This window comes from Polypterus senegalus, chromosome 13 (assembly GCF_016835505.1).
Source record: "Polypterus senegalus isolate Bchr_013 chromosome 13, ASM1683550v1, whole genome shotgun sequence".
Taxonomy (NCBI): domain Eukaryota; kingdom Metazoa; phylum Chordata; class Cladistia; order Polypteriformes; family Polypteridae; genus Polypterus; species Polypterus senegalus.
In genome coordinates this window covers 3,678,309-3,699,850 of record NC_053166.1, presented here as the reverse complement: position 1 = coordinate 3,699,850, position 21,542 = coordinate 3,678,309, and positions in this window count along the sequence as shown.

Below are 21,542 nucleotides of genomic sequence, written 5' to 3'. Positions count from 1 at the left end.
GATTCTAAATTGGCCCTAGTGTGTGCTTGGTGTGTGGTGTGTGTCCTGCGGTGGGTTGGCACCCTGCCCGGGATTAGTTCCTGCCTTGTGCCCTGTGTTGGCTGGGATTGGCTCCAGCAGACCCCCGTGACTGTGTGTTCGGATTCAGCAGGTTGGAAAATGGATGAATGGATAGTTTTCACTAAGCTATTTTGGAAGAGCTGTGTAAATAATTCATAACGGCACAGCAGTAAAACATCCTCAAGGTTCTAAAATATTTGTAATGGTGTGCTGTGGTCTCATGTGCGAAGCCAAAGTCACTCCCTTTATAAGTTCATTTAAAAGTTGCTAGAGATTATATTATCTGATGTTCACTATTTCTCTACCTGTTCTATTACTAATAATTCTACTCTTGTAATCTGAAATGAATATCATTGTCATAAAAAGTGATGAAAGGCTCCAGCTACATTTTGGTTAAGTAATTCTTTCTTCTGTGTGATAAAATTATTAATTGGCACATTTTCAGAATTAAATATTATTAATCCAGTTCTACAATGATATTCCATCTGCAAAGTTCATATCAACTTTGTTTTTAATATATATTAATATAATATAAATCAATTTTGACAAAACAAATTTTATCTGTAGGAAAATTGCCTCTAAAATAATGCCAGGTAGCTGGAAAGAACCACAGAAGAAGGGAATGTGAATATAAATATGTGTTGCTAGTATAAGACAGAAAACACACACAGATATCTGCTGTACTAACTAATCAGCTCTTCATGTGATCGAATCTACCGACACACAGACTGACAGCCTGGACTGCTCAGGGTAAGTGGAGGACACTCCGCCAGTAGTCAGATGTGAACGTTGATTTCAAATCATAACTTGATTTTTTATTTAGTATGCTCTCTACATCACCACTGGAAGAGCATTTGATTTCAGTCAGGTCAGTGGTTTAAGTGCAATATTTGTTTGAATATTGTGATTTTTTTTATTCATAGAATTTATTGTAATTTCCCGATTTACATTTTTAGGAAGACATGCCAAAATTAGAAGATGGTGGTGTCTTCTCTTACTTCGCAAAGCCAGCATTAAAGGTGTGTAACTTTTGAAGCTTTTTTCAAGGGAAGATCAGTTATAAGAATTTGTCAGCTTACAGTATTTCTAATTTTTTTTATCTTCCAGCCAAGACATCGGCCTTCACTTTCCACACGAGAAGAAGGACATTCTGTGCCCCACGGGCAGTGCTTCGTAATTATCAGTTGAAAAGTTTTCTGACACTAATTTTAAATATTAGAACTTCACAAAAAGACTTTGACCGACTGGTCACACAGCAGGTCTCCGGTGAGGCTGTCAGTAACTTGTGTCTCTCGTCAGCCCTGTGGTGTGTCAGTGGTGTTATGGGGGCAGAGAATGGTGGTCTTAAAAATGAGGGTTTTGTGTGCTTGTGCTCTAACTGATTTATTAAATGGCAATTATTTCTGCTTCCAGCAATTCCAGACAAGATAGGAAAGAGCGAGGACTTTTCTCCCCCATCCTTCTTTTCCATTACTAATGAATATGAAAATGTTGACTGAATTATTTCTGCCAGTACAATCATATTCAGCATATTTAGGGTTACATTTAGTTAGCAAATTGTACCTCACAAAGGCACAGCCAGTCCTGTCAGGTATGTAGTGAAATGACTCTTATGGCTCAAACACAGCCAATGCCTTAAAGGTGACGACTTTCTGTTTCCTTTTCAATATCATTCAGAAATCAACCAGTCGAGAATGGAGTGATCGCTTGCTACAGGTAAACACTTTCCATTATGTATAACTTTTAAATGTAGCATTTCTATTGTAATATGTTTGGGTGAATGTTTCAGCAGTTTTTAAAGCATGCTTACTAAACTGGGAATAATTAAATGACATATTATTTAAAATGATGACATTTGAAATGAGGAATTTGGCCTTCACAAGTGACAATGCTGTGCTAATTGGACTCTTTGTCTTTCAGGGCCTCACTTCAATACAATTCCAGTAGACGTTCAGATTGTCTTACAGCAATGTATTAGTAAATAAAATGAATGCTTTTTTCACTACAGAGCACTTAGTCATTTTGAATTATTTGTGCACTTTCTGAATGGTTTCTAACTGGACATGACATTCCCTTGAAGATGAACTGCTGTGGTTGTACACTGGAGTTTATTTTTTTTTTCACTCCACCTCATGCCTACAGGCAGTAGAGACAAAAAGCGAGAAATCAATTGAGCTGAGCATTCCTACGACATGCTGTGGTCATACTGGTGTGTTCATTTCATAAGCCAATTTGATTGTTCTTTGAGTAAAAGTGGAGTTAATAGATTGATATTCCTAATAAAGTACTTGGCAGTATTTTTTTTTCTTTTTCATAAAAAAAGTCTTCATTGATCCAAAACATCCTAACTGCTTGTGACTGGCTGGATGCCAACAAAGACCAACTTGTTGGGACAGTCCTCCGGCCAAGAATTCTGGAAATGAATGAGGATGAAGTTACATACACAATTAAAAAATAAGAACAAAGGGGAGACGATGAAGAGACTGAAGAAGTCATGTCCACCTTCTTATTTACTTTTGAATGCCTGAAGGACATGAACTTTTTTCTTGATGAGATACGGGTTAAAAAAAATATTCCCATCAGTTGCTGCTGTTCGACGAATTAGATTTTTGTGTTTTATTTTTTTTCATGTGGAAAAAACCTACCGTGATGTCATTTTGTTCAGTGGACTTGATCAGTGATTCACTGTAAAGAAAAGTGGGGATGGACTGGCTTTCTGACCTGCTTCAATAGTTCATTGTCTACTGAAATGACCAATGTAATGGATGGAGGACACAGATGGATGTCCCAACTGGGATTGTGTGCTTTATTTCTTTAAAATAAATTCATATTTGAACCTGGATCTTATGTGTGTGTGTGTGGTTGTGTGAAGGGTTTGGGTGCTAAAATGCCCCCCACAGGTTACACTCCCCTATGTGGTAATTATAACAGTGTGTTTTGATACATCACTTTAATTTTCAAAAGGCTTGCAAGTTCAAGAAGGGAGTCGAATTAAAAGCAAAAATTAGTTGGGGGAAAAAATGTACAGCCCCTGGGACTGAATATGGGAACTACTGTATGAAACAATGCCATGTTACAAATCAGGATTATAAATATATATATATATAATGTGTGTGTCCAGACACCACACCAGCTCCATCATTAAAAATGCTGCTGACATCACCATCATAGGCCTGCTCACCACCAATGATTAAATGGCTTGCAGACAAGAGGTCTACCTGCTGACTCGGTGGTCCCAGGACAATCACTACCTTTCATGGCCAAAATTTAAGGAGCAGGTCATAGACTTCAGAGAATGGATTAAGCTGTGGTTTGTGTTTGTGGGGTGCTGTGGAAATGGCGAGCTTGTTTAAATTTTGTACAGTAACAATCACTGATGAATTGAGGAGGGAACAGCACGGTTTGCCTATTGCCAAGTTCACCAATGCCTTCCTGAGACGTCTCACATGTGCTGTCTGGAGTCCATCTTCACAGGCGGCATCACATCCTGGTAGGGCACACGCGAGGGTGGTGAATGCCACAAACTATTACTGGCACCCAGGATATCTAGAAGACATTCTGCTAAGATTATTACACACTCGGCCATCCTGCACAAGTGTTTGTCTTCATCCTCCCTTCTGGCAAATAGTAAAGAACCAATGGCGCTAAGTATGGCTTGAAAGAAAGTGTTTAGTTAAAGAGTTACTGAACAGCCAATCATAATAAGAAACATTGTAAGAAAAAGACGAGGTATAAATACACTGCTCACAAAAATTAAAGGAACACTTTAAACAAACACATTAGATACATCAGATCTCAATCTGAAGTTGGATATCTATACAAATAACGACAGGGCAATGTCTTAGGAACAAAAGGATGCCAAGTCTTTTAATGGAAATAAAAGTTTTCTGCCTACAGTGGGCTCAATTGTGTAGACACCCTAAAATCAGAGTGAAATGAAGATGTGGCAGGCTAGTCCATTTGTTCAAAAACTGCTTTTCCGTATCTTGTGTGGCCCCCACGAGCTTGTATGCATGCTTGACAACGTCTGGGCATGCTCCTAATGAGACGACGGATGGTGTCTTGTGGCATTTCCTCCCAGATCTGTATGAGGGCATCCCTGAGCTGTTGTACAGTCTGAGGAGCAACCTGGCGGCACCTAATGGACCGAAACATAATGTCCCACAGATGTTCTATTGGGTTTAAGTCAGGGGATCGTGAAGGCCATTTAATTGTTTCAATTCCTTCATCCTCCAGGTACTGCCTGCATACTCTTGCCACATGAGGCCGGGCATTGTCGTGCATTAGGAGGAAACCAGGACCTACTGCACCAGCGTAGGGTCTGAAAATGGGTCCAAGGATTTCATCCTGATACCTAATGGCAGTCAAGATGCCGTTGTCTAGCCTGTAGAGGTCTGTGAGTCGCTCCATGGATATACCTCCAAGATCATCACTGACCCACCACCAAACCAGTCATGCTAAATGATGTTACAGGCAGCATAATATTCTCCACGGCTTCTCCTGACCCTTTCACGTCTTTCACATATACTCAGGGTGAACCTGCTCTCATCTGTGAAAAGCACAGGACGCCAGTGGTGGACCTGCCAATTCTGGTATTCTATGGCAAATGCCAATTGAGCTCCCGGTGCTGTGCAGTGAGCACAGGGCGCAGTAGACATTTGGGCCCTCAGGCAACCCTCATGAAGTCTGTTTCTGATTGTTTGGTCAGAGACATTCACACCAGTGGCCTGCTGGAGGTCATTTTGTAGGGCTCCGACAGTGCTCATCCTGTTCCTCCTTGCCCAAAGGAGCAGATACCAGTCCTGCTGATGGGTTAAGGACCTTCTATGGTCCTGTCCAGCTCTCCTAGAGTAACTGCTTGTCTCCTAGAATCTCCTCCATGCCCTTGAGACTGTGCAGGGAGACACAGCACAACTTCTGGCAATGACACGTATTGATGTGCCATCCTGGAGAAGTTGGACTACCTGTGCAACCTCTGTAGGGTCCAGGTATCGCCTCATGCTACCAGTAGTGACACTGACTGTAGCCAAATGCAAAACTAGTGAAGAAACAGTCAGAAAAGATGAGGAGGGAAAAATGTCAGTGGCCTCCACCTGTTAAACCATTCATTCCTGTTTTGGGGGTCCTCTCATTGTTGCCCCTCTAGTGCATCTGTTGTTAATTTCATTAACACCACAGCAGCTGAAACTGATTAACAACCCCCTCTGCTACTTAACTGACCAGATTAATATCCCAGAAGTTTCATTGACTTTATGCTATACTCTGATTAAAAAGTGTTCCTTTAATTCTTTTGAGCAGTATATTTGTAATATACCTGAATATATATCTCTACTGTAAATTGTATTCTATATATTTATTGTGTTTTATTATATTACTACTGTTCTAGAGAGGCATGTACAGTAAATTACAATATCATTGCACTGTATGCACAAGACAATAAATACTGAATGTTTAATGAGGAGATCACCTCGGGATAATTCCCTGCTGAAAGCACACTGTAACTGATCCACTATTTATTATTAGTAGTAGTTGTAACAGTTTTTGATATTTATAAAAATTCTACAAAGACGACGACTCAAAGACAGTTTGAGTCTATGTTGGTATAAGTTGGGTCTTTGTAATCAACTTAAATGTTGCACAAAAAAGGTTTAAGAACAATCACGATTGTCTCAAACTGAAACGTTAAAAAATGTAAAATTATGTAAAATCTACTGGCTGTCACATGCCTTTCAATCGATATGGACGTGACATCCAGTATTTGACACATACAGCTTTTAGTAATGAAAACGTTGATGGATCAAATCAATAAATAACTGACTGACTGTTTCCTAAAATGTTTCCTTGTCAGTTTAAAAACTAATTTTATATGTAGCGCTGTTTTTGAAAACCTTCTAAAAATAATGAAGCTTTATTATTGTTTCACATGTGTATAATTTGCTAGTGGGAATATAAAATACATTTATAGATTGAAAATCTCTAGGTATGAGTTTCATGAGGCACATTCCGTTTGAAACACCGGATAGTAATAAGATTTGTTACTTTTACTATAATGTAACACTTCAGGGGAAAACGTAATGAACAACCATTCAAAATAGTAAAAAAAAACTGTACTTTATATCGGCGAAGTGTTAGAATCATGAAAGAGCTTAGAATGATTTGATAGCATAAGTATGAAACTGGAAGTCATTTATGTTTGACCAGATAGAAAACTGTTGTAATTTGTACAACTACATCATCTACAACGTACTGTGCAGCGAGCGCGTCAACACTGTCTCGCTGAGGGTGTGATACGAGTGACGCTGGGAAAGGGCGTTATGATAAATTGCGTCATTACATGCGTGTGTACCATGTTGTGCTCTGAAGGGCGTTCCGTGACTGAAACTATGGGCATTCCGTGATATGGAGGGCGTTCTGTGAGGTATTGCAGTCTGCAGCGTGACTCTGTTGTCAGGACCACCCAAAAAAGACATAAATCGACTGCAACGAGTGCAGAATGGAGCTGCTAGAATCTTAACTTAGAAAAGAAAATCCGAGCACATCAGACCAGTCTGAGCGTCACTACACTGGTCACCTGTGTCATTCAGGACTGACTTTAAAATTCTGCTTATGGTTTATAAAGCCTTAAATAATCTGCGCCATCTTATATATCGGAATGTCTGACACCTTATATTCCAGATCGTAACCTCAGATCCTCAAATGAGTGTCTCCTTAGAATTTCAAGAGCTAAACTTAAAAGAAGTGGTGAGGCGGGCGGGCGGGTGGTCTTCTGCTGTTATGAACCTCAAATCTGGAATAGCCTGCCAGTAGGAATTCACCAGGCTGATACGGTGGAGCACACTGCTGAAAACACATTACTGTTACATGGCCTTCTCCTAACTTCATTTTAATTTAATCCTGATACTCTGTATGTTCAATTCATCATAATAAATATTCATGGTGGCTCTAAAATCCGTACTGACCCCAACTTTCTCTTCTGTTTCTTTTCCATTTTTTTGTGGTGGCGTCTTGCGCTACCACCACCTACTCAAAGCATCCTGATGCTCCAATATTGATGGATTAAAAGCCAGAAGTCTACGTGACCATCATCATCATCAAGTCCTTCCATGAGAACCCTAAATCCAAAGAGGACTGTTTCATTTATGTCAGGTAGAATGCCCAGAGGGGACTGGGCCGGTGGTCTCGTGGTCTGGACCCCTGCAGATTTTATTTTTTTTCTCCAGCCATCTGGAGGGTTTTTTTTTTTTGTTGTTGTTTTTTCTGTCCTCCCTGGCCATCAGACCACCTTACTCTTATTCTGTGTTCATTAATGTTGACTTATTTTATTTTCTTACTGTGTCTTTTATTCTTCTATTCTTCATTATGTAAAGCAAACGAACTTCGGACAAAATATGATATCAAGTTCCGCACGTTTCAAGTATTGCTCTTACAGTAAACGTTAAACTTTAAGTTCTGACGAGGTCAAAGCGTTTTGTTTAATTCACGCATTTCTAAATCGTTGTTTGACTTACACTTCCGGCAGATCCAGGAATGTGACATGCGTAGTCCGGAGGTACGTGATATTCTCTGACATTGACAGTGTGAGTTAAGGAAGGCGCTCAGCTTCATAATAATTAACCTGCCGTGAAGTCTAACAGCGTGAGCCGTCAATTGTTTACGCTTCACTTAAGTTGCACTTCTTTATTTTTGTGCTGAAAATTCAGAGCAGTCCTAGTTGATATAATCTTGTTGTATCAGAAACGTTCATGAATGTGTCCATTTTAAAGTTTACGGAAGTCGAGTTTAAATAACAAGAATGTCCACGCCATCAATACATTGTCGTTATTGCAAAATTTCACATGAAAAACAACATATTGTGATTAAAACACTGGCATCATCGACCAACAGAAGAGTGCAGTGTTTGTACTTGGACTGCTTAGCTTTATTTAATACAACAGGAGCTTTAAAAACGCGTGCATTCTAAAAGTGATACATCAGAGTGGGCCACATTTAACTGTGAAAACTGTCATTTCAAAGACATTCGCAAAGAAAGGACTTAAGTTACTGCGGTGGGCTGGCGCCCTGCCCGGGTTTGTTTCCTGCCTTGTGCCCTGTGATTCCTGGGATTGGCTCCTGCAGACCCCGTGACCCTGTAGTTAGAATATAGCGGGTTGGATAATGGATGGATGATAATATTTTGATTAAGCTTTCAGGGTTCATGTGGATTTTCAACTTTGTTTCCTCTCAGGATTTCTACTTATTATTGTTTAAGTTGTTTCTTTTTTTTTTTTTGTCACTGGCCAATGTCTGAGCTTGTCGAGGTAAAGGCAGTAACATGCCTGGGCATGTCTTTCGGGAGAGGGGGGCGGAGCGGGTTCAAACAGCGGTCAGACATCCGACAAACGGACCGTTGACAGTTTATTTCACCCCGCAGGTGCGGGGCGGGTTCAACGAGGGGGCAGACATCCATCAAACGGACCGTTGACAGTTTATTGAACCAATCAGGTGCCAGGGGCGGGTTCAAGGAGGAGTCTGGGCAGGGACAGGAAGCCCTGAACCAATCAGGCGCCGGGGAATTCCGACGTGATGTCATCAGGAGGCGACGGGGTGGGACTTCTGGTATGACATCAGAGGGGGTGGGGCTTAAAAATCATTAATCATTATGATTGACAGCTCTAATTGCGATTTTGACACAAACCCCATGCCTATAACTACTGTCCTCCTTACAGCGATAAGGCGCGCTAACATGAGTTCCAATCCTAACTGTTAAAATATGGATTTTGTGTTAAGCAGTTATGTAGTACTTGTCTGTAAGTTAACAAATATATTTTGGAGACATTATGAACGATTTACATGGGGCACCTTTTTCCTTCGTCTGGAATCGTGTTCACCTCGAATCTGTAACAAACTGATGAACATATTTTGTAAGGTAGCACGTATTATAACAACCCAGAATCAATATCAATTTAAGGAAAACCTTGGGATTTCTGCATTAATGAGACAAAAAAGTCGTTAAGAAACATTGCGAATTCATCCAGAGGTGAACATAAAGATCACTCAAGTACTGACAAGAAGGAGCAGCTGGATAAGCACATCTGGAGCCAAACTTTCAAAAAAACACCTGACTTTGTCAGCAACATCCTGTACTTGTGAATTCATCTTATCAAAGGCTGCGCTGGGAGGTAAATAAGTAATCCGAAGTGCAGAACAACAGAGTAAATCATCGATGTAAATTGAATTATTGAAAGACTCAGCTTTTGTCGTTTCTGTTTTCTTAAACCATCTCCAGTCCCACAATCCCCCGCAGTCACTGTCACCTTTAACATTCTCTGCTCCTCACCTGTCGTGTTATCCAAAGCATCAACACTCAGTTTCATTCAAGGCTTTACTGTCCTTCCTTTCACAGACATACAACAAGTCACACATTTCCTCTACGTGTCCAATAATAATAGTAAACTGGCAGGAACAAGAAGAAGCACAAGATGGGAATATTCATGACAAGGGGCATCAGGGCGAGGATGTGCCTTGTCACCCATTAGGTGAGCTCATCTGCCACCCCTCACTTACACTGGCACACGTTACACTCGGGTCAAATGCAATGGAGAATACCGACAATGTACGCCTTCAGAAGTGGAATAAATCGACTGTATAAGTAGAACATTTCAGATAAACGATGAATTTTGTTAATCATGAACAATGCAACATAACTATTATATGTGTTGTTACTTTTTATTTATTTTCACTAAACGTTACATATCTACATGGGTAATATGTTTATAATCATTCTTACTAAAATACACTGTCAAAATATATTAATGAGCAAATTGAGACACATTGGCCTTTAGGAAACATAAAACGAGTGTGCGCTGTCATTTAGGACACAATGCATTGTTAACGTGACGCACTCTCTACTGACGCTATGTCACGAAAACACAGAAACAGCGCCGTCCATGCAAACTCACAGCCTCTTTGATTTTTGACTTTAGGATTAATTGTCAATATCAAATTAATAAAGTCATTTGAAGAAGATGACAAGTGTGCTGTGGTCATTCAATTAACGCTCCTTTTCAAAAGTTTGCTTATACAGAATATAAAACAGAATCTCAATGATACGGGACTCGCTAGTAGTAACGAATAATATGTGACACTGAGAAATTATAATTCCTAATAACGGGAAGAAGTAAAAACTAGGACTTCCTAAACACTGTACACTGGACACTGTAAATGTAGGCATTTCAACTGAAATTGTAACAAGAATTATACAACTACACAATAGACATGAATGCAAGGCAGCCTCATACACATTTGTCAATAACCAGAGTGACAAAAAAAAAAAAAAAGAAACAGCTTAAACAATAATAAGTAGAAATCCTGAGAGGAAACAAAGTTGAAAATCCACGTGAACCCTGAAAGCTTAATCAAAATATAATCATCCATCCATTATCCAACCCGCTATATCCTAACTACAGGGTCACGGGGTCTGCAGGAGCCAATCCCAGCCATCACAGGGCACAAGGCAGGAAACAAACCCCGGGCAGGGCGCCAGCCCACCGCAGTAACTTAAGTCCTTTCTTTGCGAATGTCTTTGAAATGACAGTTTTCACAGTTAAATGTGGCCCACTCTGATGTATCACTTTTAGAATGCACGCGTTTTTAAAGCTCCTGTTGTATTAAATAAAGCTAAGCAGTCCAAGTACAAACACTGCACTCTTCTGTTGGGTCGATGATGCCAGTGTTTTAATCACAATATGTTGTTTTTCATGTGAAATTTTGCAATAACGACAATGTATTGATGGCGTGGACATTCTTGTTATTTCAACTCGACTTCCGTAAACTTTAAAATGGACGCATTCATGAACGTTTCTGATACAACAAGATTATATCAACTAGGACTGCTCTGAATTTTCAGCACAAAATAAAGAAGTGCAACTTAAGTGAAGCGACGTAAACAATTGACGGCTCACGCTGTTAGACTTCACGGCAGGTTAATCATTATGAAGCTGAGCGCCTTCCTTAACTCACACTGTCAATGTCAGAGAATATCACGTACCTCCGGACTACGCATGTCACATTCCTGGATCTGCCGGAAGTGTAAGTCAAACAACGATTTAGAAATGCGTGAATTAAACAAAACGCTTTGACCTCGTCAGAACTTAAAGTTTTACGTTTACTGTAAGAGCAATACTTGAAATGTGCGGAACTTGATATCATATTTTGTCTGAAGTTCGTTTCCCTCAAGAGTTGAAGCAACTTATTTTTATAGCATTCCAGAACAATTTTTTGATGTATTTTTTTACAGTGATACCTTCTGCACCTTACAGTAGACATTGTATTGTATGTAACTCCATGTTGATGCCATGTGTTCAGTATAAATGCTTATGTGAATGTTGTCAACTGGGCAGGGGACACTCTGGACGAAGCACCAGTTCACATACTGTATTTACAGAATAAGCAAACACAAGCACTGACACGCTCAGACAATTTAAACAACAATGCACAATTTGTTCATAAAAATGATTATAGTTGTATTTTATTCATGTAAATGACATACTCAGTGTGTTCACGTGTTCCCGTCCTGTTATGTGATCCTTACTTTCCATTTATGTTTTCATCCCCAGGTTTCATATGTGAATTGTTTAGAACAGTCATCCTGAATGTAGAACTTCAACATCTAATTCTACATCTTTAAGAAGTGATGTTTAAACTTCCAATAATTTAGAAGCAGAAGGATTACCCAATATACTTCTAAAAGTGATTTGAAAAATGTAAAACATTAAATTAAATGGCAAGTGAGTTTCCTCCCACAAACCAATGAAAGACTAAATTGTCCAGGTGTGAGTGTATGAGAATTGTGGGGGTCTGTCTGTGTGTGCCCTCTGGTAAACTGGCACCCCATTGTGCCTCCTGTCGAGTCCTCTGTGCTCCCAGAATAAGGCTCGGCTAACAGTGATGCTGACCAGCATAAGCAGCCACTGAAGTGCGGCATCAAAAATATTTGACGTGTGAAACTAGTTATGCAATTCAGAAATGTATTCATTAACATCCATCCATTGTCTAACCCACTGAATCCGAACACAGGGCCACGGGGGTCTGCTGGAGCCAATCCCAGCCAACACAGGGCACAAGGCAGGAACCAATCCTGGGCAGGGTGCCAACCCACCACAGGACACACACAAACACACCAAGCACACACTAGCGCCAATTTAGAATCGCCAATCCACCTAACCTGCATGTCTTTGGACTGTGGGAGGAAACCCACGCAGACACGGGGAGAAGCGAACCCGGGTCTCCTAACTGCGAGGCAGCAGCGCTACCACTGCACCACCGTGCCACCTTATTCATTAACATTTCTTTTTAAATGTATTGAAATGTAAAGACATGTTGTGATATCAACATAAGAAAGCATTTTAACAAATGTTTTTCATTGGTGTCTGTTGAGGGACTAAAATAAACAGTTTTGCTAAACAAATGCAGCTTTTCATTTATTTAATGAGCTTTTGTTTAGTTAATTCATGAAAGTAACATATTTTTATATCACATATCAATTCAAAAAATGCAGTAACAAATTAAATCACTCTTTTTAAGTTGGGTTGTCCAACTTTTTTTTTTTTTTTCTTAATTTCCACTTATGTAAAAAATATGAATTGACACAAGTAAAGTTTTAAAGTAATGTAAATAACACAAGTTGGGTCAACTGATTCTTTTAAAGAGAACAAATTGCTAAGAAGTTGTGCTAACTTAAAAAGAGTCATGAAACTAGTTGCTTGATAATTTTAAGTCAGGGGAGTCAAACATTTTTTACAGTGCATTTCAATATCGATTTAAGAACTGCGTAGGCCACCTGTTGTACTATAAACGGTAGCTCAAGCAGCACTTAACAGTAAATAGTCTAACGGGACAATGACTGACTGAAACGAAGACAATGAAGGTTCACACCGTCATTCTGCATGTTTAGAAGGCGCTGATTGGCTGAAACTGTTTATAGCGAATTGTCCCAAGTTGTAAGTGCCGTATAGCGATCAGACACGACAAGACACATGGAGGCATGTTGGACAGTAGTTTGTCTTTCTACAATACTAATTCAGTACGACACCAGAGTCTCCAAACACACAAATATGAAGCTTATTACGTTTTACAGTGAAACGCTTTACATGCACAATATAATTAGGGACGTGTGCCCCTGGCCGATTACGGCAGCCCAAACTTCCCTCGATAGCTCGATTCGCTATCCGTCCAAGCTGAAAATATTGTTAAATGGAGGAATTGAAAAAAACTTTCACAAGAGGAGGACCAACAACGCGAACCGCTGGTGTTTTTACTGAGAGACAGTTACAATACCACTGAGTCACCTAATCGGGATAATGAATGAGCTCCGCACAACTGAACTACTACTACTGTTCTTACTGCGGCGGATGGAGTGTGATGGATGTCCGGCAAGAGTTTCCGGCCCTCACCCCCAGGCCTCCAGGAGGAGCTCTCCCAACAGCATGGACGTGCCCCAAATTCCAGCAGGGCCTCATGGACTTTGTAGTTTTTATACACAGCCCTGCTAGATACCTTGGGGACCACAAGGAGTCGCTGTAGGGAGGCTCGTGGGCTCGTATATGCCCTATAACCTGGAAGTGCGTCATAATCCCGTGACAGGAAGAAACAACATGCTTCCGGGGTGAAGATACAGACTATTTACCCTGACCCGGGAGAGATAAAGACTTGTGGACTGTGGGGCTGGAACACCTCCGGGTCAAGGGGTATATAAAGACTCTGGAAAAGCCCAGACACTGAGCTGAACTGGAAGGGAGGGTAGCTAAGTGTCTGGGAGAGGAGGATTGTTTGATTATTGCTTAAGTATTGTATGAATAGTGTAGAGGGGAAGGTGCTTGGTGCACTGTATTATAAAAGAATAAAAGAGTCTTGGACTTTTACTTGGTGTTTGGAGTGGTACCTAAGGGTTCAAGAGGTGGATCAGAACCTCTACTGCTACAGGAGACATATGTGGTTTGACATATACACGTTAAATTGGTTTAAATTCCCCGAGAGTATCATTGTTGTATTCTCCTAATGAAGACAAACAAATCGTATTTATAGTTGTATACTATATGACGTATGGTTTTGTGCAAAATTAAGCATTCCATAAAAAGGTTGCATGATTTACCTAATCTTTTTATATATATAAAATTGATATGTGACAATATATCTTTGACACTAGATAGATAGATAGATAGATAGATAGATAGATAGATAGATAGATACTCTATTAATCCCAAGGGGAAATTCACAAATTCACTATGTATCAGACAAAGGAAATCACAGCAGTCCACAAGAACAATAATGAATTCTCAGCAACTACCTGAATTGTCGTTTCAGGCCGTCACTTATCAACTGAAGTGTGTAATGTCAATACGAATTACAAAATATAACTGGAGAGTTAAGTGTCAGATAGACTCACAATATGGAGGTCAATGCCTTTGAGTGTCTTCACTAAGATTCAGTAACCAGTGCGCATGTCTGCTCGAGGCTTCGACTCATTATTTATTCATCGAGCTCCCGTTTGAAGTACATATGACATCAGCAGAGTTCAAAAACTCGACAGAATTCCCAGGTGAAATGAATGTTTGCGGATGATCAATACATTTTAAATGATTGTGCTCCATAATACTTAGTGGCAAAAAATAAAACTATAAATTATACTTCATACAAATGCTGACTTGTTGAATGTGCTGCAAAGAAGAGCTTTAGTAATACGGGTGACGACACATCTCTCATCTCTCATAAATATCCATTCTTCGCCTCGTGCAACGTTTTCATGCAACACTGAACGTATATGTCATATAGTATACATCTATATATAATTGTTTTCGTCTTCATTACATCCATACATATATAAAAAACATACATAATATACAGCCGCTCTGTTAAAAACAGTAGTGGTGCAGCGGTTCACAGTGAAACCGCCTCACAAAAATCCGAAGACCGCACATAAGTTCTAAGTAATTAATTTACAATTTAATTACAATATTTAACATTATAGAAATTAGTCTTTGTGATGTCATAAGTTACATTTATTTACACTGAAGAAGTAAAGGGGCTTTTTGTATGTTTGTAATATTATAGTGTAGCGTCAGCGCAGCGCAGGGTACGGCAACGGCGTTTACATCTTTGAGGGGTCTTGCTGTCCTTAAAAAGACTGCTCGCCTTTTGCTGCTTGTGCGACTGCGCAGTTGCCGTTTTATTGGCGCTTTTGCTGCTGATGAAACAATGGCAGGTCGATCTTTTGATGACTCATCCCTAGTTGATGTAACTTGTTCTTTGCCGTTGCATAGCCCTCCCTTCAAAGTCACTGTCCCCAACGGCCACTTCCAACTCCTTGTCACGGCGCACAGACTCTTTGAAACGGCTGGGTGGTCTTCTCTCCCGTGTCGTGGGCACATCAGCAGGGGTTGGCAGTGCTGTGTTGTCAGGTGGCACCACCGGGATGTTAAGTGATGTGTTGTCGTTCGGGGCATCAGGAGTGTTCAGCGCTGGTCAGCTGTAGGCAAGCAGGTGACCCTCCTGGCGTGGAGATGCAGATGTTCAGGTTTCTTTGCTGTTCTCGTTTACTGAACTGGTGCCGCACACCGCCTTGCAGGTCTGGATCTCAGCTTTGAGGCTCTCTCTTCACCGCCGCTTCACAACACCTCTATGGTTCGCCTTGTCCTTCTTCTCTCGGCTCACTGTGTCCGTGAGAACTTGATCTGTCACACATTTTCTCCAGCTTTACGAGCCTGAAGCTCCGCCGTTTTCTACGCACGTAGAGAAATTGACCTTACCAGACGGAGAGGCGGTGGTGGAGAAACCCAAGTGTCCGTCTCTCAGTGAGCTCCATCCCTCTACCGCTGCTACAAACGGCACTCCAGGTTACTGATCTGAGTCTCAGGACTTTCCAGCACCTCCGCAGAATAGCCGATGTGGTGCTCGGCGCCGACGGTACAATACAATACCACACAAATACAAAGCGTCCCGTTTCCACTTCAGTGTATATAAATGTCAATTATGATGTAGTAAAGGGTCATTTCTGTCATCTTAAATGTTGTAATTAAATTGCACATTCATTTCTTCAGAACTATATCTTCGGATTTTATGAGGCAGCTTCGCTGTGAAACTCGCAGTACGGGGTGCAAAGATCAAAATCACGTGAGTTCAACACAGCTGACGTCAGGAGTGTTATGTCAATCAAAGGGGCTCTGCAGCTATGAAGGACAGAAAGGAACTGTCGAAAATCGTCAAGCCCCGCCCACTGACCCACGCTATTTGTGTGTTGAGAACTTGAAATGAAAATTCAGTGAGCAGCAGGTGGCGCCAGTGCTTCATTTACGCTTCAATTTTTAATTTTTGCAGCTTCGTTGCTGTTCAGGCTGAAAATGAAATTGCAAATGGGGTTATTTAATTTTAATTTTAATTTCTGCAGTATTTTTGTGTGCAGATTTTGAAAATGAAATTGCAAAAGAGATTGCATTTTCATTTTATAATTTTAATTTTGCAGAAAATACCTTCCATGCAATACAAGTAGTGAGCGAATGAGAGGCAAGGCGAGTAACGAGTGCTGGGCAGAGACCGATTGACACTGGGGAGCCGACTGTAAATGATTTTTAGGAAATGTTTAAAAATATTAAGTCTATAAAGTATTCGGTATTGCATTTCATAAAATAACTGCATTCTTGCACACATCTTTAGAAATGTACCCGAGCTCACTTTTGTACTCTGAAGACATAACGCTGGTCCTTGTAAAATCCTGGGGAAGATGCTGTTGAGTGGCTGGCACCTTGCAGTGCCCCCTCTTGATTTACTGTCATGCGGTCTTCTCTTTATGGTAGACTTGGATATCGATACGCCGACCAAGCCCTGGAGAGTGTTGTTCACTTGGTGGGCTGTTGTGAAGGGGTTTCTCTTCACCATGGAAATGATTCTGCGCTCATCCACCACTGTTGTCTTCCGTGGACGTCCAGGTCTCTTTACATTGCTGAGTTCACCTGTGCTTGCTTTCTTTCTCACGATGTACCAAACTGTAGATTTTTGCCACTCGTAATATTGTAGCAATTTCTCCGATGGGTTTTTTCTGTTTTCGCAGCTTAAGGATGGCTTCTGTCACCTGCATGGAGAGCTCCTTTGACCGCATGTTGTCTGTTTACAAAATCTTCAACGTGAAGCAGCACACCTCAGATCAGCTCCAGGCCTTTTATCTGCTGAATTGATAAGACATAATGATGGACTTGAACACACCTGCCATGAAATAGCCTTTGAGTCAATTGTCCAATTACTTGTGAGCCCCTGAAATGAAGGGATTGTGTTAATAAATCCTTTAGTTGCCTCACATTTTTATGCAATCGTTTGAAAGAAAGAAAGAGAGTGACGGTGTGCTGTGCCCTTCGTATACTCGTGGCTCTGGTGGTGGGCAGTCTCTTTGTGTTTTTACTTTGTGCCCTGCGTCTGTTGTGTTGGGATGTCGAGCTGGAGCGCCCCCTGCAGTCCACAATGTTTTAATGGGATTATTGTTTTATGTTAGAAATTTAAAAAAGGAAAGTCCAGTAGCTGGTGACAGAAGTATTCCACCATACGCTTTTACACTTTGTGGACCCCCGTTTGGCAGCAGTGACAGCTCTAAGTGCTTTCGATACGTCTGAGCCAGCTTCAAATTTAGGGAGCAGCGTTCTTTTCTAAGGTGCTATAACAGACACAATGGCCGCTATATAGCTCTCGGACAGACATATCGATGACTACGGCAGTAAGTACCAGATGGCTAACTGTGGTCGATGGACATGAGAGGCGCCACAGTGTGTAACAGACGGACAGACGGATGCACTTTACTGACCCCTACAGCCCACTCACAGAATGCCAAAGTCTGAGTGCAGACCACACAAGCGTGAGACCCTGAATAGTGTCAATGAAATGACCACAGTGACTAAGGAAGTATTGTGGCAGTGCCAGCGCGTCTGGCACACTGCCTGGGGTGAACATGCACTCTGTGTGACGAGCTGTGACACTGTGCAGACCCCAGCAGTGCCCACCACATGTTGTCCAGAGGGTGAGCAGCGTTGGTCATGATGGCCTCTCATTTTGCCCCTTTGCTCTCCCCCAGTCGGCTGTCCCAGCAGCACCAGCAGGTCAGACGTCAGCCCCACCAAAGCCGCTACGTTGTCAGTTTATCGTTGTCTTCAATGCGTTGCACTGTTTTACCTGATTGACGCCTCACTTCAGATGCTCCCCTCTAACCTTCTTGCCAGGTGTGGGGTCCTCATCCTCTGAGCGCTGCTGCTGCTCCGGTGGTGTGTCGGTGGGTCGGGATGCTGAAGCCCACCCAGTTGTCAAACAGAGCAGGTCACTGTGGTCCTGTTGACTTTGGTGCACTTCATGTATGGCAGTGCGGACTCAACTCGCCCTTCACTGGCACGACTCATACATCTGAGCCCACTGTGCCCCCCGGCCTTAGGGGTCTATGCCCTGCACGTCACTTCCTTCCCATCAGAAAAGTTTCATTTACTTTGAGGGCATTTTAAAAATGAAGACCTCAATGTGATATCTGCGGTCAAAGGCAAACGTACAAAGACATAAAACCCCGGACCACTGTGCCCTCTTGGTAGTCCACGAAACTCATGGCATCCCTGAACCCTATTATGTCTTTCAAAGAGAGATCCACGGATGTCACTTAGTGTCCTGGGGTGTGACTCCTCTTGTCAGTTTGTCACGTCCTCTGTGTCACTGTGGGGGTCCGAGCCTGGAAGGACCTTTTCTGAGTGTCCCCAAGTGTCCTACTCATCCATTAGGCCCCCCTTCTCACTGACTTTACACAGTTAGGGGTTTCAAACCACAGCCATGGCCTGCGTGTGTGTATAATGTGTGGGTGTGTGACAGAGAGCAGAGCAGTGGACGTGAGCCCCCCAGTACAGGGGATGCCGTTAGATGTGACACTGTGAAAGATGAGTACTTCTGATCTCATGCCCTTTTAGAGCTTTCAGTGTAAATTGTGTTAACTCCCGAGACCGCATCACAGGGTTTGATTAAAAATGGAGACCCCCTTTCATGTAAACGCTCCCCTCGAAATTGACATTCATTTACCTGACAACCTGAAAGTCTAATCTTCGTTCAGTTGTCAGTGACTCCTGTTGGCTAGAAGGGGTAATGCGATGTCCCCCAGAACTAAATTCAGCAGTTTAATGATTAAAAATGGCTTCCTGATGCTGCCCACACACTTGCACCCCTTGTCAAGCGAGGACAGATGGGGGCTCGGACCACCGACTTCAGCTGTATAAAGTAAACGCCAGATGACGCAGGAGGTCATTAATGGAGGGCAATCAGGGGGCAGCTATAATAAAGAAAAACACGCCTCAGGTCAAAAGGAGTGGTGCTGCCACTGAGGCCGAGTGCCAGGAAATGACTGGCAATGAGGATCTGGGCACTCAGCCACTGGCGGTCCTAATGTTAGTCAAGAAAATGAAAAGCTGAGTGCCAGCCTGAGCACAGAAGCTCTGCATTTCCGTTTCAAAAGGTGTCCACAGTGCAGAAGGACATGAGAAAGAGGAGAAACCAGTCAGTCACAGGGAGTGAGGGTACACATCATCATCATCATCATCGTCGTCGTCCCACCGTGGCTTCTTCTCAGGCCCCCCAGTAATGGTGGATGTGCCCTTCGGCTCTTTTACAGACAGGAATTGAAACACCAGACAGCAGCACAACCTCACCAGGCTTTCTAGCTATGAGGCTGAGTGCACCGGCAAGCAGCAGAAGCTGTCAAGAGAGAGGGTCCCACTTCAGCCCACCCTTCAGCTACACAGGATGGAGAGGCCATCGTCTTGACGCCAGTGCTGCTCTCTTACAAAGCTGACAAATCCCAGACCCCAGAGTCCTGGCTGTCACTTCCAGTGGGTGCAAAAAGCCAGTCTGCTTCACCGCCACCCAGAGCCCTGCCGTCAGACTGCACTCCAACAGCTCTGTGGCGCCACCTGCTGCTCAGGCTGTGTTTGTTCTCCCTGATTCTCCGTTTGTTTGCTGTTTTGCGGTGCAGGGGTTTCCTGGGGTCTGCGGACGTCACACGTTGTTTTTGAGATGACAGTGGTGACTCGTGGTGTGTTTATGGAGACCCTTCAAAGACTTTATATCCTTTATGTCTACAAATCAATCGTCTCTCATGGGTTACACTGCGGCTCCTCTCATTTCAACAATAGGACCTTCACAAATCAACTTTTCGTTTACATCTGCAGAGCCCAGCAAACTGAATTACTGTGGGAAAAAAATGTGATTGGCAAATATGTGAAAAATATTTCACTCATTAAATAGAAATGCAGCATTGAAGAGAATTGAGTGAAGAGAATTGTACTTGTTGACGATTACAGCAGTCAAGAAGTTTTCCATAAGTGTGCGACATTTTGATATTCATTGCAATTATTTTATTAATGCTAAAGATTCATGTTGTTCTTATTTCTTTCAAGTTCCTACTCATTAAAAGCTTTTCCACACACCCTCGTGTTACACCCCACCTTTACTTTATATAGCGCCTTTCTGCAGTGTTCACGGTCTCAGTGTTACCTGCTCAGGGTCACCCAGTGAGTTGGAGATTGGCAGCCATTTCTGCAGGCAGGAGGTGAAATGCTGTGGTGGGCTTCAGACCACCATCATCATTATCATCATCACCATCATCATCATCATCACCTCTGAACACTCCTACTAAACAGGTCAGCCCAGACTTCACCTGCTTTCCTTGAGAAATTCCAAATGCATTCCCAAGGGCAGCTCCAAGGGGGCATCCAGGGGGCTTCTTTTCCTCAAGTGGTTCCTCTTATTTCAGAGGACGCTGTCCCAGACTGATGAGATTCTCAGCCCAGCCACCCTGTGAAGAGACCCTCGTTTCTGCCGCTTGTTACCCCCACGAAATGAGCACAGGGGAGGACGGGGAGGTCAATGGACGGAGAGTTTTGTCTTCAGACTTCGCCACCACAGACTGGTACAATGCCAGCAGAGCCAGTGCTGCCACTCCAATCCACTTGTCAATCTCACATTCCCTTCTGCCATCACTCATGAACAAGACCCCCAGATACCTGAACTCCTTTACTCAGGGCAGCCCCCCCATCCCTCACCTGGAGACCTGTAGCAGTGCTACTATCATTAAAAACTACATCTCCCAAGAATCCCTGCAGGGGCTGTTTGGGTCAAAGGTGGTCAGAGGAGTTTAAAAGGAGGATAGGTGGCAAAGGGGGAAAGAAAAGTGTTTTTAGTTGTTGTATTTTGTGTTTACCTGTCGGACTGCCTTCTGTTAATAAGTCATAATTAGTCGCTGTGTCCTGGATTGTGTCGTTGTTGGGGTCTCCATTGTCTGTCTACCTGCGTGTTGAGGACTGTTTGTGTATTCACGGCTTTCCCACAAGTATAGCAGCGCTGCTGAGCCATCCATCTGTCTTCACCCTTACAGTGTCTACCGGTAGGACTGATTTTTCATTCCCTTACAACGTGCAGATCTCTGGACTCACTCTCGTCATCTC